The sequence below is a fragment of the Rhinolophus hipposideros genome (genome assembly GCF_964194185.1).
Source record: "Rhinolophus hipposideros genome assembly, chromosome: 1".
Lineage (NCBI taxonomy): Eukaryota > Metazoa > Chordata > Mammalia > Chiroptera > Rhinolophidae > Rhinolophus > Rhinolophus hipposideros.
Genome location: NC_138047.1, coordinates 38839661 through 38857068, shown reverse-complemented (window position 1 = coordinate 38857068; position 17408 = coordinate 38839661). Strand labels below are relative to the sequence as shown.

The window sequence follows — 17408 nt, the reverse complement described above, 5'->3', positions numbered from 1 at the left end:
TAAAAGTGGTTTCTTTTCTGTCCTTCCTTTACACCCTCAAAAAAAAAAAAGAGGGAAGAAAAAGAAAATACTTCCTTTAAAAAGTCCCCTTAAATATAAGTCTATGAAATTTCAGAACTGCCTTATACCCAAAACAAGTGCTTTAAAAATGAAACAAAACAAAAAATAAAAACCTGTACTAACAACATTTACAATTCAGCTATATATTTTTTATAACATCTAAGACTGCTAGAGTTCTTATATTCAGTAGCTCTCTGGTTTAAGATGACTTCCATCTTCTTCACTTACAAAACGTTTTCTGCTCCTTGAAGGACAAAGATCTCTGAGCTATTTGGAAATTATTCCAGCCTGAAAACATTTTTTTACAAAACACTCAAGCACAGAGTATGAATGTGGGACATCAAGATTAATGTCCAGAATTTCACTATAAATTCTCTCATAACCTCTTTTCATTTGGTCTAGAGTCTTGGTAGAAGATTTAGAAGATTTCAACGGGATTTTAATAAATCCAAAATCATCTTAAATGTATGTTCTCCAGTTGACTCCAAAACCATTACAATGGCTTCATATACTAGCTCATGGTGAAAACGAGGTACTTACAGTTTCTTAAGGCAATGTTCTGCTTCAGATATGTCTCCAGAGAGTAAATACTCTTTCAGCAGCATGTCAATCTCTTTAACAAGGTGATTAACAGACAGCTGCCCACCTCCAGAGCCCGACACATTGTCTGTGCTCTTTCCACCTTTAGTCATACTCAGGAACACGGTAGACTAGTCAGAGCAGCTCTAGCCTTGTCAGAGCAACTCTAGCCTCTCCACGATCTATAGTTTCTTTGTAGCTATCAATATAGGTAGGTATTACATAAAATTCCATCTCCAACAGCTCTAGCCTGCCACTGACCCACCAACTTGTGCTCTAGGAGTGTCCGATGCTAATTCAGGTAGATCTTCCAACAATTTAAAAAATCATCAAAAATGATGATTTTTCTACATCCTTTGTGCTCATTACTACCCCACAAAGGTCAGAAAGAAGCTTAGATGCCATTTCTCTATGACAAGGCTTTCCCTCCAACGCCAACACTGGGACTCCACTTCACATGTCACCAAGGTTTAAATCTCTTAGCATTTCCCCAACTTCATTAGTACCTTCATGCTCAAAATATTCCTGTATGATTGGTGTTAAAGTCTTCTCAAATGCCATTTCATCCAAAGGCAAAACTACAGTTTCATAAACACAGTTCTCCTGGTCATCATCATAATTTCATCAGCCTCCCAACTCCCCTGCCATCTGGCAAACATCAGCTTGTTCTCTGTATCTGTGAGTCTGTTTCTGTTTTATTCATTTATTTTGTTCTTTGGATTCCACATATAAGTGAAATCGTATGGTGTTTGTCTTTCTCTATCTGATGTATTTCACTTAGTATAATATCCTTTAGGTCCATCCATGTTGTGACAAATGGTAAGATTGCATTCTTTTTTATAGTTGAGTAATATTCCACTGTATATGTGTACATTGTATCTATGTACCAATCTTCTTTATCCAATCATCTATTGATGGGCACCTGTATTGCTTCCATATCTTGGCTATTGGAAATGGTGCTACAAAGAACATAAGGGTGCATATATCTTTTCGAATTTGTGTTTTGGATTTCTTTGGATGAATACCCAGAAGTAGAATTTCTGGGTCATATGGTAGTTCTAATTTTAATTTTTTGAGGAACATCCAGACCATTTTCCATAGTGGCTGCACCAATTTGGAATCCCACCAATAATGCCCAAGGGTTCCCTTTTCTCCACATCCTCTCCAACACTTGTTTGTTCATTTGTTGATGATAGCCATTCTGACAGGTGTGAGGTGACATGTCATTGTGGTTTTAATTTGCATTTCTCTGATGATTAGTGACATTGAGCATCTTCTCATGTCCATCTTCTCATGTGTCTATTGGCTATGAAAATGTCTTTGGAGAAATGTCTACTCAGGTCTTCTGCTCATTTTTTAAATTGGATTGTTTGTTTTGTTGGTGTTGAGTTGTATGAGTTTTTTCTATAAATTTTGGATATTAACCCCTTATCAGATGTATCATTGGTGTTCTCCCATTTAGTAGGCTGTCTTTTCATTTTGTTGGTGGTTTCCTTTGCTGTGCAAAAACTTTTTAGTTTGATGTAGTCTCATCTGTTTTCTTTTTTGATGTAGTTTCTTCTGTATTTTTTACTTTTGTTTCCCTTTCCTGAGGCGATAGAGCAGAAAAAATATTAATAAAAGCAATGTCAGAGAGTTTACTGACTACATTTTCTTCTGATATTATGGTTTTGGGTCTTACAATTAAGTTTTTAATACATTTTGAGTTTATTACTATATATGGTGTAAGAAGGTGGCATAGTTTCATTTTTTTGCATGTTATCTAGTTTTTCCAATACCACGTACTGAACACTTTATCTTTACCCACTGTATATTCTTGCCTCCTTTGTCATAGATTAAATATAGGTGTGGGTTTATTTCTAGGTTCTCTATTCTGTCCCATTGATCTATGTGTCTGTTTTTATACTAATATCATGCTGTTTTGATTACTATAGCCTTGTAATATAGTTTGATATCAGGTAGCACGATATATCCAGTTTTGTTCTTTTTTCTCAAGATTGCTGTGGCTATTTGGGGTCTTTTGTGGGTCCATATAAATTTTAAAATTATTTGTTCTAATTCTGTGAAAAACGCCGTTGGTATTTTGATAGGGAGTGCATTGAATCTATAAATTGCTTTGGGTAATATGGACATTTTAACAACGTTATTAGGTTGGTGCAAAAATAATTGCGGTTTTTGCAATTATTTTTAACCTTTTAATAATTTGTCCTATCCATGAGCATGGTATGTGCTTCCATTATATGTATCTTTTTTTAAAAAAAGATTTTTATTAAAATATAGCTAACATACAATATTATATTATACCATAGTAACTCAACATTTATATACTTAAAGTACTGATCACCATGATAAGTCTAGCAACCGTCTTATACTGTACCACGCTATCACCATATTATTGACTATATTCCCCATGGTGTGCATTTCATCCCCATCACTTACTTGTTTTATACCTGGAAATTTGAACCTGTTATTCCCCTTCACCTTCCCCCCCCCTTGTTTAATTTTTCAAATACAGTTGCCATTCAATAATACTTTATTTTAATTTCAGATGTGCAGAATAGTGGTTAGAAATTTATATAATTTAAGAAGTGATCCCCCAGGCTGTCTAGTAGCCACTTGGCACTATATATCATTATTACCGTATTATTGACTATATTCCCTATGGTTTACTTTACATCCCCATGACTGTTTTGTAACTACCAACTTGTATTTCTTAATCCATTCACCCTTTTCACTCTGTCCCCCAAACCCCCTCCCTTCTATCACTGTGATAAATCCAGTATCCATCTGGCACCATGCATAGTTATTACAGTATTATTGACTATATTCCTTATGCTATACCCTGCATCCCCATGACTACTTTGCAACAACCAATTTGTACTTAATTCCTTCCCTTTTCACCCCCCCTCCCCTCCATGCTCTTCCCATCTGGAAGCCATCAAAATGCTCTCTGTATATATGAGTTTATTTCTGGTTTGTTTGTTTATTTTTTTCTTTAGATTCCACATATAAGGAAAATCACATTGCATCTGTCTGTCTCTGTCTGACATACTCCATTCAGCACAATACCCTCCAGGTCCATCCATGCCACAGCAAATGGCAAGAACCCATTCTCTTCCATGGCCAGACAATATTCCATTGTATATATGTACCACTTACTCTTTATCCATTGATCCATGGATGACATCCAGGCTGCCTCCACATGTTGGCCATTGTAAACAATGCTGTGACGAACATATTGATGCACACATCCCCTCGAAGTAGTGTTTTGAGTTTTTTTGGAGAAATACCCCGAAGTAGAATTACTGGGTCCTCCTTTGTCTCTTGTTATAGCCTTTGTTTTGTAGTTTATTTTGTCTAACATAAGTATTGCTATTCCAGCTTTTTGTTTGTTTGTTTCCACGATCATGAAATATGATGTATGATAAAAAAGTACAGTGAATGCTTAAATTAAAAAAATTATTACAGTAAAAGATACATTGCCATTAATCCACCTCAAAATACTCCCCCTTGCTTTGAACACACTTATTCCATTGTTCTTGCCACTTTCTTGAATAGTTCCGGAAGTCCTCTTTTGTGAGTGTCTTTAGTTGTGCTGTCATGGCTGCCTCAATGTACTGAATCATTCTGACTTTGGTAAAGAGCCAGAAGTTGCAAGGTGCCAGATCTGGTGAATAAGGTGGGTGAGGACACACTGTAACGATTTTTGTGTTTTTTTTAAATAAATTTTATTGGGGAATATTGGGGAACAGTGTATTTCTCCAGGGCCCATCAGCTCCAAGTAGTTGTCCTTCAATTTAGTTGTGGAGGGTGCCACTCAGCTGCAAGTCCTGTCGCCATTTTCAATCTTTAGTTGCAGGGGGTGCACGCAGCTTACCATCCCATGTGGGAATTGAACCAGCAACCTTGTTGTTGAGAGCGCATGCTCTAACCAATTGAGTCATCTGGTCACCCCTCTGGAAGCTCCGCTGCAGCTTGTTGTTTTCAATCTGGTTGTGGAGGGCGCAGTTCACTGGCCCATGTGGGAATCGAACTGGCAACCCTGTTGTTCAGAGCTTGCACTCTAACAAACTGATCCATCTGGCTGCCCACTGTAATGTAATGACAGAAATTACCATATACCTGAAGCGATGTGACACGGAGCATTGTCATGATGGAGGATGATTTACAGCACACTTTAAAAAGTACCTTCTCTCAACTGTAGCTCACACCCAACTGACTGCACCGAACAAGTTGAAACTTGTCACATACTGTTAACTAAGGTTCGACGTACCACTTCCCATATTGAAGATCCCTGACTTTCTGTTGGATGGCACTTGGCAGCAGCATTCACCATATTTTTTTTTACCATAATGGAAGGGCTCCGTGTCACACATCACTTCTGATACGCAATTTCTGTCAAATAAAAACATTATGATGCCTCATCCACCTTATTCACTGGATCTGGCACCATGCGTGCGACTTCTGGCTCTTCCTCAAAGTCAAAATGACCATGAAAGGTAACATTTTGAATTGATTCAGGACATTGAGGCAGCGAGGACAGCACAACTAAAAACACTCACAAAAGAGGTCTTCCAGAACTGCTTCAGAAAATGGCAAGAACAACGGGATAAGTGTGTTTGAAATGAGGGGGAGTATTTTGAAGGGGATTAATGGCAATGTGTCTTTTACTGTAATAACCTTTTTATTTAAACATTCACGGTACTGCTTGATTATACCTCATATAACGTGTTAAAGATGTATATTATAATTTCAAATGCAACAATTACAATAACACAGCAAAGACAGCTAAAAAGGTAAAATGGAATCAATACAAGAGAAGTAAAAAAAAGGAGCAAAAAGAAAACAACAGATAAAATGATAGATTTAAATCCAACCATATGTCAATAATCACATTAAATGTTAATGGTTTTTCCTTCCTTCCTTCCTTCCTTCCTTCCTTCCTTCCTTCCTTCCTTCCTTCCTTCCTTTTTATTCTACTCTTCACTTTCTTTCACAAATGAAGAAACTGAGGCCCATGAAGAAAGGGAAGTAATTGTAGGGGTACACATCAGTGAGAAGCAGAGCTGGGTCTAAGACACAGGTGTTCAAGCTACTTATCTAGAACTCTTGCCTTTTCACTAAACTTTCTAACCTTGAACAAACATTGTCTTGATACATTAACAACTCTTAAAGTGAAGGTATTAGTGATGCATAAATAAACAGACCACTAGATGGAAAACAGACTCTATAGACACTGTTCTTCATTTCTTGACATTTGATTGGCATGAGCTAGCACAGAAGCCAAACAAAAGGTTGAAAAGAAAATTGGTGAAACTCTTGTTCTGATGCTTGGTAATTGCTTATTGAATTCCTGCTTTCAGGGAAAGTCTGGGAACTTTGGGGTACAAAACTTTAGTAGTCATCATGGCTTTCTGGCATGGGGTGGGGAAGGTCCCGTAAGTACGGGACTTTATTCAAAGTGAATATTCTGATGAACCTGCTCTAATATGGTGGCTGCTATAGGCTGCCTGCTGCCTGTGCTGTCAGTGTGCCCAGTGGCCCAATTCTGCCAACTGGCCCATGAATTCACATGGAAATCAATTACCAGCTGAGCAAGAGCTATGGGAGTCTCTGAGTGCTGGCCTGTGCACAGGGATGAAGGCAATCAAACATGGGGTCATCTGGGGTGAAGCCCATGGCTTGGGATAGCCATTTGTCACTTGGAATTGGGCAGGGAACCATAAACAGAAGAAGACAGTGAGTTAACTAATTATACACAACTGTGGCCATAGCTTGGCCTGATCATACAGGGCAAGACAGGCGGTTAGAATGCTAAAGTATATTTAAAAAACGTAACCTTTCCCAGCCAGAAATGGTGCAGTCAGTGCTGAGAAGACATGTATAGGAGTTAAAGCAGCACAGTCTTCAATTTGGAGGCCAGGAAACAAGGCCTGGGAGAGAAGTGGAGGGCAATTGCAAGTCTCCCTGACAATTAAACCAATGAGCTACGTTGTGTCAGCCTGTGGTGACAACCACGATAGAGTCAGAAACAGAACTCTTTAACAAAATGCTTCTCCGCTGACTAATAACTTTGGGGTAATGTAATCCACAGTTCCACTGAAGAGAGATTGGCTGCTAGACAATCAGATGTCTTAGACGTCTCACTGATTGTTATAATTGGGGTGGGGGAGAAAATAAAAATAGCCAGTAATGGGGTGCCAAAATGGAAGGCACAAAGACGCTGACATTAAAAAGAAAGGAGTTCAAATCTCATCTCAACCACTAGAAACTGTATGACTAAGATCAAATTAATCAATTTTCTGAGCCTCATTTTCCTCCACCATAAAAGGAGGATGATTACATGTACTTCATAGGATTGTTATGAAGATTAGAAATACTGTAGACATATGAATAGTACAAGTTGGTAAAAGAGCCCTCTTCTTTTTCCTCTTTATCATCATCATCATCATCATCATCATCATCATCATCACATGGGTGATTTTGGGCAAGTTGCCTTTTTTTGTTGTTGTTGTTGGCTTTCTAGCTATTGCCCTTGGTTGAAAGACAGGGCCATTTTATTCACTCCAGACACAATACCCAGGGCCTACGAGATTTTCAAAGGCCAGTGCAAGTGTTTTACTTGTGAAAAAAATTTTGGTTCTGAACTATAGAAAGAAACCTGAAAAATTACAATGAAAAATGTTTAATTAAAAATCTATAAAAAGTAATCCTATGTCAACTGCCACTAAATTCATCTGTTATGACATGGAAATTTAATGATGGATGTGGGTGCAGTATAGGATGTCTCCTTTGATGTGGGGCCTCTGAAAGTAAGAATGCTTATGGTCTATAAAGGCCTTCAAATAACCCTAACAAAGACTGGCGAATGTGCATTGGCTAGGAAAGCAAATGCCAGACATTTTGAGAGAGGAATATAGGGGAATTGGAGTCTGACTGCATGTGTAGGTCATGGCCAGCGAGGCTCATGAGTGCCAGGAAATAGGATGGTTCTGGGACACAGTGTGGAAAAAGGGGGAGGAATGGAAACCCTCTGGTGGTCCACTAGCAAACCCCCCATTTTAGCATCTAAGTCACTGAAGAGAAAGATTCTCTGCCTGAGCATCTTTTATCAACTGGGTCAGGGAAACCCATCAGATAGAAAAGCAAGAAATGAGTGCTGATAGCCCAAACCACAAGTACTTCTAGCTAAATGGGAATAATTAAGTTAGAGCTGATGCCAAGAGCAATTATAGCTCTAGCATTTCACTTGTCTTCTCTCAGAGCACTGTTGATATTGTCCCTTTATATTCCCTTTCTCTGGCTCTGGTGCCACAATCAATCTTCATTGAGCAGAGGGCTAGAATATGCCAACAAAAAACCAGAGAGACTGACCTGGCAGGGACTTCCCACCCCTGGGTGGTGGTGGGAGCCTGGGCTCCTTGGGAAAGGAGCTGTGAATCTTGAGCCAGGGCAAGTTCCTCAGCTGCGGGGCAGCTGGGCAGCAGCTCTCCACATTGCTACCTGCGTGCCCATCACCAAGGGGGCGTTTCACTATTGGGTGAGGCAGAAAGTGAGTAGCTGAGATGGCAAAGAGTGAGAAGGATGGCATCCCTGACTATGCCTGACTCTACCAAGCACCACAAAAAATGACCAACACACCAAGTCCCCATACGTGAGGGGGCGGGGCCATCCTCTCCATCTGTGTTTTAAGATAGCCTGTCATTGCACAGACCACTGGACCAGGGCCTCATTACCCTTGGGGGAGCCTTATTCTTCTCTTCTCAGACAAAATAAAGAAGGGTCAATTGATATAACTGACCCCAAACGACCATGACACAGGGCCTTGTTTGCTGATTTCCTTTGATCCTTTTCTCAGTGTCAAATGACATGTGGTTAGCTCAGCAAAGTTCATATTTGTTATTGAGAGGTTTTCTTGTGTTTTTTGAAAGACTTCCTCTCCAGGCTAAGCCACCTCAAGATCCCAACTTTTCTTGGGGGAAACATTTATTTTTTATTATAACAAACCCTTACATAGCTCTTTCTGTATGCCAAGCATGATTCTAGGCATATGATAAACATCAACTATTTTAGCCTCACAGTAACTCTAGCCATCTGTATTATTATCATCATCTCCGTCTTACAGGAGGGGTAAAAGTGGAATAGAGAGGTTAAGTAACTTTCCCAAGGTCACACTGCTTCCAAGAGGCAGAACAAGGATTTGAGCCCCTGTGGTCCCTCAGCCACACACTCTGATCTCGCATTTCTTTCACTGTGGTTTTCCTCAGACTCTCTTAAGGTTATGGAATGTAAAATTAGTTATGATGGTCCAATGAGAATTGGGCCTGTACTAGCTAGGAGGGAGAGTCATTGTTTGGCTCCATCTGTGTTCTTATATTCTGGTAGCAATTTTGCTTTATGTCTTAGAATCACTCTATGCCCCTATCTTTCCCATAGCTTCCTGTTCAGAGGCCCAACAATTTTCTCAGATTGTGTTAGCAAACTCACAGAAGCAAGCGTGGTAGTCCAGTGCAGGGAGAAAGCCAGCACCACCAAGTGCAACTTGTGTGTAAGACACCCACCCCTGTCTGTGAATCCAGACCTTAGGTAGATGCCTCGATCATTTGCATTTGCTTGTTTATTTATTTATAAGCAGCAGACACTGACTCTGGTTATTTGGTTAACTTAAGCAAAAAATAAAATAAAATAAAAAAGAATAAGGGAAAATATTGTGTGGTTTATAGAATAAGGAAGGGTTGATTGATTTGACCAATTAGGCCTCAGAAAGCACCAGAACCAGGGCAGCCTTAGATATTTGGGTCTCAGAACACTTAAGTATTTTTCTTTTTAAAGATTTTTTTTTAATTGGGGAAGGGGAACAGGACTTAATTGGGGAACAGTGAGTACTTCCAGGACTTTTTTCCAGTTAAGTTGTTGTCCTTTCAATCTTAGTTGTGGAGGGCGCAGCTCAGCTCCAGGTCCAGTTGCTGTTGCTAGTTGCAGGGGGCACAGACCACCATCCCTTGCGGAGTCAAACCGGTAACCCTGTAGTTGAGAGGACGCATTCGAACCAATTGAGCCATCTGGGAGCTCAGCGGCAGCTCAGCTCAAGGTGCCGAGTTCAATCTTAGTTGCAGGGGGCGATGCCCACCATCCCTTGGGGGACTCGAGGAGTTGAACTGGCAACCTTGTGGTTGAGAGACCACTGGCCCATGTGGAAATCCAACCGGCAGCCTTCGGAGTTAGGAGCACAGAGCTCCAACCGCCTGAGCCACCAGGCCGGCCCAACACTTGAGTATTTTTTAATTTTTCTTTGTTTTGTTTAGGGTGCTTCTAAGGAATGTATTTGCACCAAATGTTTCCCATCCTTGGGTCATGCTAGTAAAGATTTCTATTCCCAGCAAAGAGAATCTGATAGACATAGTCCAGCCACAGGGAAGGCTCTTGCTCAGGCTGTGGGCATGGCACATGGAGCAAGGGAATGGAGAGCTCCTCAAAGGAAAGCCAGGAACAAGGGATTGATGCTGGCCAGGCAAAAGCAGCACCTGTCTGCTTAGCACCCCGTGCCCTGCACGGCTGATCCTGTATCTATGTCCTAGTCCTGTCTATTGCCTCTATGCTTGGCCAGTCCCAACCTGTCTGTTTCTGCATCTACCCTATTGGTCCAATTCTGATTCCTCCCTTGATGGTTTGGTGTTGGCGCTCCTGCACTCCGCTGTGCACTGCTTACATTTGGCTCAGCCATAGTGCCTTTGTAGGAGTGTCTTGCTCAGGTTTTACTTCTCTTTTTGTATTTGTGGCTGTTGACCATTGCCATTTTTATTCTATAATCGTAAATGCTTGAATGGCATTTTCACTTATGTCATCTCATTTAATTTTCTCAAAGTCCTTATGAAATTGGCAGAGCAGATGTTATTTCCACCATCGTGCAGGTATGCAAACTGAGGTTTAGACAGACTGGCTTAATTCCTCAGTCAAAGTAATTAAGAAGCAGGCTATTGTCCTAAAATCTAGGACCTCCAATTTTGTGATTGTGAGTTGCTTCCTTCTTCTCCAATTGTTATGGTTTCTAGGTTGCGATGTATCTCCCCCGGATGATGTCTTTGATTAATTTAATGAACATCCTCTTATTTTAGAGACAGGAAAGAGAATGAGCAAGAATATGGTAAAAGGCAGGAGGCAATCTACTCTGCTGAACATTTCTTATGTGAAACAAAAATGTTAGGTGTTCATTTCAGGGTGTTCAGACTAGTTAGTGTTTTCCTTCACATGGCATTCTCTTTTTTTTAGTCCCTTGAAAACTAACAGTCACAATTCACTCAGTAGGTAAATAGGATTCGGCTCTCATTTGGGCTGTTCTTCAGCTGACACCCGCAGCTACCCCATATTTCCTTCAGGCTTCGTAGGAAAGTTCCCTTGCCATTTAGACCTCTGTCAACACCCATGGAAAGCTAAGCACAAGTGACAAATAGCTTGTTATTATCAGTCTTGTCAAACCTCAGTCCCCATTGAGTTGGTTCACATGTGCTGATTTTCCAAAACTAGTTTAGCAGATACAACAGGGTGTCTGGGAAGCCGGGTGGAATGGGTGTTTGGTGATCTTTAATGCTACCTCGAGATTATCTCAGAGATTTTGCTAGAGCCGAAGTCCTGAGGGTAGTGACCACCTCGAGGCTGTCTCTTAAATTAAGTTACTCAGGGAAACATCTGTGAATTCATGTATTTATTCAAAAGATATTTATGAAGGGCCAACTGTGTACCAGATGCTGTTCTGGGGACTGGAGTGAACAATTTAAATTTCCTGCTCTCATTTAATAATCAAGTGGCTACGTGTGTGTGTATGTAAGTGTGTGTTTGGGGGTGTACATATGTGGAAAGAGTTTTTGATATCTCTTATTTATTATTTTTCAGTTACAGTTGACATACAATATTATATTAGTTTCAGGTGTACAACATAGTGGTTAGACATTTATATACCCTATGAAGTGATTTCCCCTGATAAGTCTAGTATCCACCTGGCATCATACCTAGTTACTACAATATTATTGACTATATTCCCTATGCTGTACTTTATGTCCCCATGACTATTTTTATAACTGGCAATTTGTACTTCTTAATCCCTTTCATCTTTTGTGCCCATCCCCCCACATCTGGGACCCATCAGTTTGTTCTCTGTATCTATGAGCTTGTTTCTGTTCTGTTAAGGTAGGAATCACAGACTCCAATGTGTTCATAATCCAGGAGTTAACGTAGATGAGTGAGGCCAAGGATATACTATCAGCATAACGGAACACTTCAAAATTTAGTAGCTTACAGCAACAATCATTTAATAGGAGAATGTGGGTTGGGCTCAGCGTGGCAGTGTTTCCTCTGGTCTCACCTGGGCTCCTTCCTGCGGCTGCAGTCAGTGCGGCTCCGCTGGGGCTGGGAGGTCTAGAATGGCCTCACTGTCGGGGGTGACCCTGGTGTGTGAGCCAGTGCTCAGCTCTGCTCCTCACAACCTCTCCGCAGGCCAGTGTGGTTTGTTCACACGGGTCCTCAGGATTCTCAGCAGTGGGAGAAGACAAGCCCCCAGTTTTCAAGCTTCTGCTTGTATTTATATTTGCTGTTGTCCCATTGACCGAAGTGAGTCTCACACACACACACACACACACACACACACACACACACACACAGGCGAGCCCAGAGTCCTGGGAGTATGAAAGATGACAATAAAAGGGCATGGATACCCTGGAGGCTATTACTGCAGCAATCTACCCAGATATCATAAACAGGAAGTGGCAGAGAATACGATCAACTCGACAGCATGCCTCTCCAACAGGGAGCAGCAACCACCCCACTCTAAATTCCATAAGGGAATGCAGGACCCATGTAAAGTCTCTGGAATTTTAGTTCATTTTTTGCCAGCTTTATTGAGAAATCACTGACATATAACCATTTAAGTTAAAGGTATACAACATGATGGTTTGATATATATATGTATTGCAAAATGAGTCCTAAAATAAGGTTAGTTAACACATCCACCTTCTCACATAATTACAATTTTTTGTGTGTGGTGAGAATATTTAAGGGCTATTCTCTTTGCACCTTTCAAGTATATAATACAGTATTGTTAATTATATTCATCATGCTGAATATGAGATCCCCAGAACTATTCATCTTATATCTGGAAGTTTGTATACTTTGCCCAATATCTCTCCATATCCCCCAAATTCCCCCAGCACCTGACAGCCACCATTCTACTCTCTGTTTCTATGAGTTTGTTTTTGTATTTTTTAGATTCCATACATAAGTGAGATCATACAATATTTGCCTTTCTTTGTCTGACTTATCTCACTTAGCATAAAGTGCTCAACGTCCATCCATGTTGTCTATAAATGGCAGGATTTCCTTCTTAGATCTTCTGAATTTTAAAGAGAAGCTAGAAATCTAGAGTTGTATGTAAATTCTCCTACTTAAATATTGCCTGTTAATTGTCAGTTAAAATTTTACAATACTTTGTGGCCAAACCACAATCCTCTACGATGGTCTGTGGGCTGAGTTTAATCCAGGAGCCTCCCGGCTGGGACCTCTTCAGTGGGAGTGGGACCCCATGGTGTAAGGTGCCTTGGTTCTCAAACATCTGGAGTTTTCAAATAGTAAAACTGCAAAAGAGATCAGAGAGGACTATGGTTTTTATTTTTGCTAAGTAAGCATTTTTTTAAAAAGCTACTATCATAATCCTCTGATTTTATAAAATAGTTAAACATCCAAAACTAGGAATGACATGAGCTTAGAATAAATTCATAGTTTATAAGCTATGATAGAATCTTACACCAACATGTTCCTTATTTCTTCAGTTCTAAGACATAATTTATCATAAACCAACAATTTTGAAATCACCGTATTTCTTAACGTCTTTAATCAACATGCACATTTACCATAGTGTTATTTTCTCCCCTGATATATCACTAAGCAATCATTTGTTTTATAAAAGATGATGTAAAATTAAGGAAATTATGGTATTGTTCTTATGTTTCTCATAATGTTACGACTGGTGAAAGCTGTGTCAGGTATGTGGACGCGTGTCTGGGTACTACTGGTGTAGAGTTCTGGCTGTGGGCTCAGATGTTCTGAGTTGTAACCCTGGTTTCATTCTTTGTGACTTTGGATAATTTTCTTAACCTCTTTGAACCTCAATTTTCTCATCTGTAAAATGGGAATAATAATACTATGTGCTTATGGATTAGGGTAATATAAACTGCCTTGCAATACCAAGCACATAATAAACACTCGGTACATGGAGCTGTTGTCACACTTTCTGTTCAAGGAGTCAAGGTTGTCAGTACATTTATTTCTATGTAATGTGGATGGCTAGCCCAAGCCTGAACACTCAGTGCTGGCTGTGTCATTTCATGGCAGCAAGTCCACATGGAAGCCAAATGTAATTCTGCTGCAGGGAGAGCAAATCCACAGCATATGGGGCATTCCTGCCACTCCTTCACCTCAGCAAACATGGTGCCTATGAGTGAACATAGCACCGTCCGCTGCCAGGACTCACCAACCTTCAGAGTCCTTTTCAAGAGCCACTTCCATGGATTGGAGCTCAGCCAGGGGTGAGGCTTATATTGTTATTCCTCTTTTGGATATTTCAGGCTAAGCCAGTCCAGGTCAGCCTCTCTTTACAAGGTTTTTTTAAATCATATACAATTTAAATTCTCTTTCTCTACTTTTGAGCAAGGCGTCATGCCTTGGTCATCTAAACTCCCAGTGTGGAACATGCCATTCCCCAACTCTTTGCTTATTCTCTATTTATTTGTTGGAGCTCTGGGAAAGCAGGTGGCATTAGTATGGCACCAAGCCCAGGCATACTCAGAGGCCTACTTAGGTGTATACTTCTTGGCACAGTGGGGTGTTTAAAGGCGCCCCACTCTTCTTTCTGTTGGTGACTTCCTTACCCAGTTTTCCCCTGTTCCGGCCCGTGAATATGAACGGGGATGCTATCCTCACCTGTGCTGGTCTTAACCCCCGTTTTTCCTGGTCTTCACCTGACAACGGACTGACTTTCCCAGGTTCCTAACCGTGGTGTGAGACTCTTAACCTGGCTTGCTTTCTTTATGTTCCTGATTGCATGTCCTCTTTTCCCCATAGAAGGAAGGGAGAAAAGTAGAAAAGACATAGACTGTAGGGTTAGACAGATTGGGTCCAGGTACTGCTCACCCGCTAGATAATGTTGCAGAAGATAGTTAGCTTTTCTGAGCCTCAGGTTTGTCATCAGTAAAATGAGCATGACAATACCTGATGCAGAGCATTGTGGGGAGGGTTAAATAGATGTAACATTAGTATGGAAACAGTCCAGCATCATGCTTGGTGTAGAGTAGGCACTTAACTGAAGAACGCAACAAGAGTCTGTTAAACTTTTGCTAGGAGTCAGGTGGCATTTTAGCAATGGGAATGAGCAGGGAACAAAGCACACAGCTTCCTGCTCCAACCAAACTTTCTTTCTAGAGGGGGAAAACAGATAATAAACAAGTAAACCGATAAAGCAACACAAGATGTCAGACAGTAAAGTGCTCTGAAGAAATACAGCAGGGTGAGGTGATGGGGAGGGATTGGGAAGATGGGGGAGGACAATTTGGGAAGGCTGCTGAGCAGAGGTCTCACAGAGGAGGAGATAGCCGAGCCAAGACCTAGTTAACCAGAAGGAGCCAGGCATGCGAGGATGTGACAGAGGCACTTTCCGAGCAGAGGAATCAGCAATGCAAAGTCCCCGTGGACAAATGTGAGCCTGAGTGCTGGCGGGAGGCCATTGCGGCTGCAGTGAAGGGGAGATGTAGGAGATGAGGTCAAAAGGCAGGCAGTGCTTTGGAGGCCAGTGTAAGGCTTTCGGAATTCATTTGAAGTGTGGGATTATTCCACTTTCTGCCCTTCCTTCCAGGAGGCTGGTACCCTGTTATCTTTCTTGCCTGACAATTCAACTTGGAGATCTCAGCCCTGGACCAAATCCCGATTCCAGTTCCTCGTGTCTCAGGGGGAAGGACCTTAGGCTCTTTCTTCTGACACAGCCCAGATGCACAGTTTACTCCCAGCTGCTGAGACTCATCTTCTCCGAGAAACCCATCCGACCTTACTCCAGCTTGCCTTGGTCACTGTCTTGTTTCCTGGACCTCAGCCTTCGGGTTCCAGGTTTGCATGTAGGTTTTGCACATTCACAATTTCTTTGGGACCCTTACATACTTATCTCTCCAGCTGAACAGAAGGTCCTTCAAACAGAAACATCACTCACTCCATTTCTTTGGTAACCCCTAGTGCCTCCTACCATGTTTCGTCGCTGAGTAAATGCAAGCTCTCATCTTTCGCCTCAAACTAGAATAGCCACCTCCCCATTAATGTGGACCCCACTTTCCTGTTTGATGTCCTTTACAGCTTTATCTCTACCTAACAGTATCTGGGTTGTGTATTGGCTGCCTAACCCAACAAGAATGCAAATGCCAGGAGAGCAGGGACCTCACCTGTCTTTTCACTGGGCCTGGAGCAGTGTCTGCCCAAAGGAGAAGCTTAGCGAATGCATAAAAGACTTGACCTCCATTGGGTAATGTTGGCCAAGTTAGAACCATTGGTCAGGTGATCCTAACTTTATCATGCAAGGGAAAAACTCTCTTCTGGAAAGGTATTTCATGTCTTTTCTCTGGGCTTTAATTCTTGGAACTCAGACTACGGGTCAGTGACAAAATCATTAATGCCTTGTTGGGTCCCTGTGGCCCTTCTTTTGGTAGTTGGTAGTAAAGGGTTTTGGAGGGATGGAAGAAGCTGCCGTGTGGTATATACATTCTCCGGAGCTGTGACTTCATTTGTTTAGTTCATTTCAACCATCTCCCTTTTAATTGACCATTTACAATCTGCTGGGACTATAACAATGACCTGTGGGGTTAAGAGGAAAATAATGGTGTGTCAATGAGGGAGCCTGCTCTCTGAGGCCTGGCACCCCACTCTGCCTCCCCCATTGGCTCAGGGAAGATGTGGTTTATATTAGTGACCTGGAGAAAGTTCATGCCCTCTGGGAAAAGTATGTCCATGAAATGGCAGAGTGATTAATGGTTTATTTACAGCACTGACATCCAGCCTGTCAGGACCCTTCAGTGGCCTTTGATGTAAAACACACCGAGAGGCCTTGGGGCGTCCTTATCTCCTCAGAGGAGAAAAATCAGAAATGAAGAATGGTGGGCTGAGGCTCTGGATGCTGGGCTTCAGGGGTCTGAATGGTGAAAACAGACAAGGGCCAGGGATTGGGGTGGGCGGCGCTCAGCAGGGTGCCCTTGCGTCTTTCTCTGGGCACTTGGTTTTCCCTTTCTTTCTTCCATCTTCTTCTTTCTTGGTCACCCCCATGTCAACTCAGATCCCAAAAGTCACACAAGATAATGATTTCACAAGTTACACATGAATGTTCATAGGAGTAATGTCATGGATATTTGTATTTCTAAGGGAGTGTGGGTGGCCAGTGGGTACGCCTCAGTATTGAGCCATTAATGATAATTTAAAGCCCTCTGGCTTCTGGTTGAAGGAGCCATGTTTCCTTAAGAGAACAAAAGAACCCAAAATGATTCCCAATTGCCCAGGACAGAGGACAGAGTTTGCAAACAGGCAGCCTACAAGCTGAATCTGTCCCACAGCTGTATTGTGTTTGGCTGCAGAGAGCTAAAAAACTTTTTAATAGCTGCCAACATTTAACAATAAGATTTCAATTTCACATAAAAACTTGGATTTCTGCTTTCTCTTGAAAGACTGAAGATCTGGAAACACTGAGCCTGTGT

The 17408-nt window shown here is 41.4% G+C and overlaps 1 pseudogene across 1 annotated transcript; it reads right to left on the bottom strand.

The window, feature by feature from the left end:
* Positions 1-243: 243 nt before the first annotated feature.
* On the bottom strand, positions 244-1257 carry LOC308499161 (programmed cell death protein 4-like; annotated as a pseudogene). Its single transcript has one exon. The product of its transcript is annotated as a programmed cell death protein 4-like (transcript).
* Positions 1258-17408: the final 16151 nt, after the last annotated feature.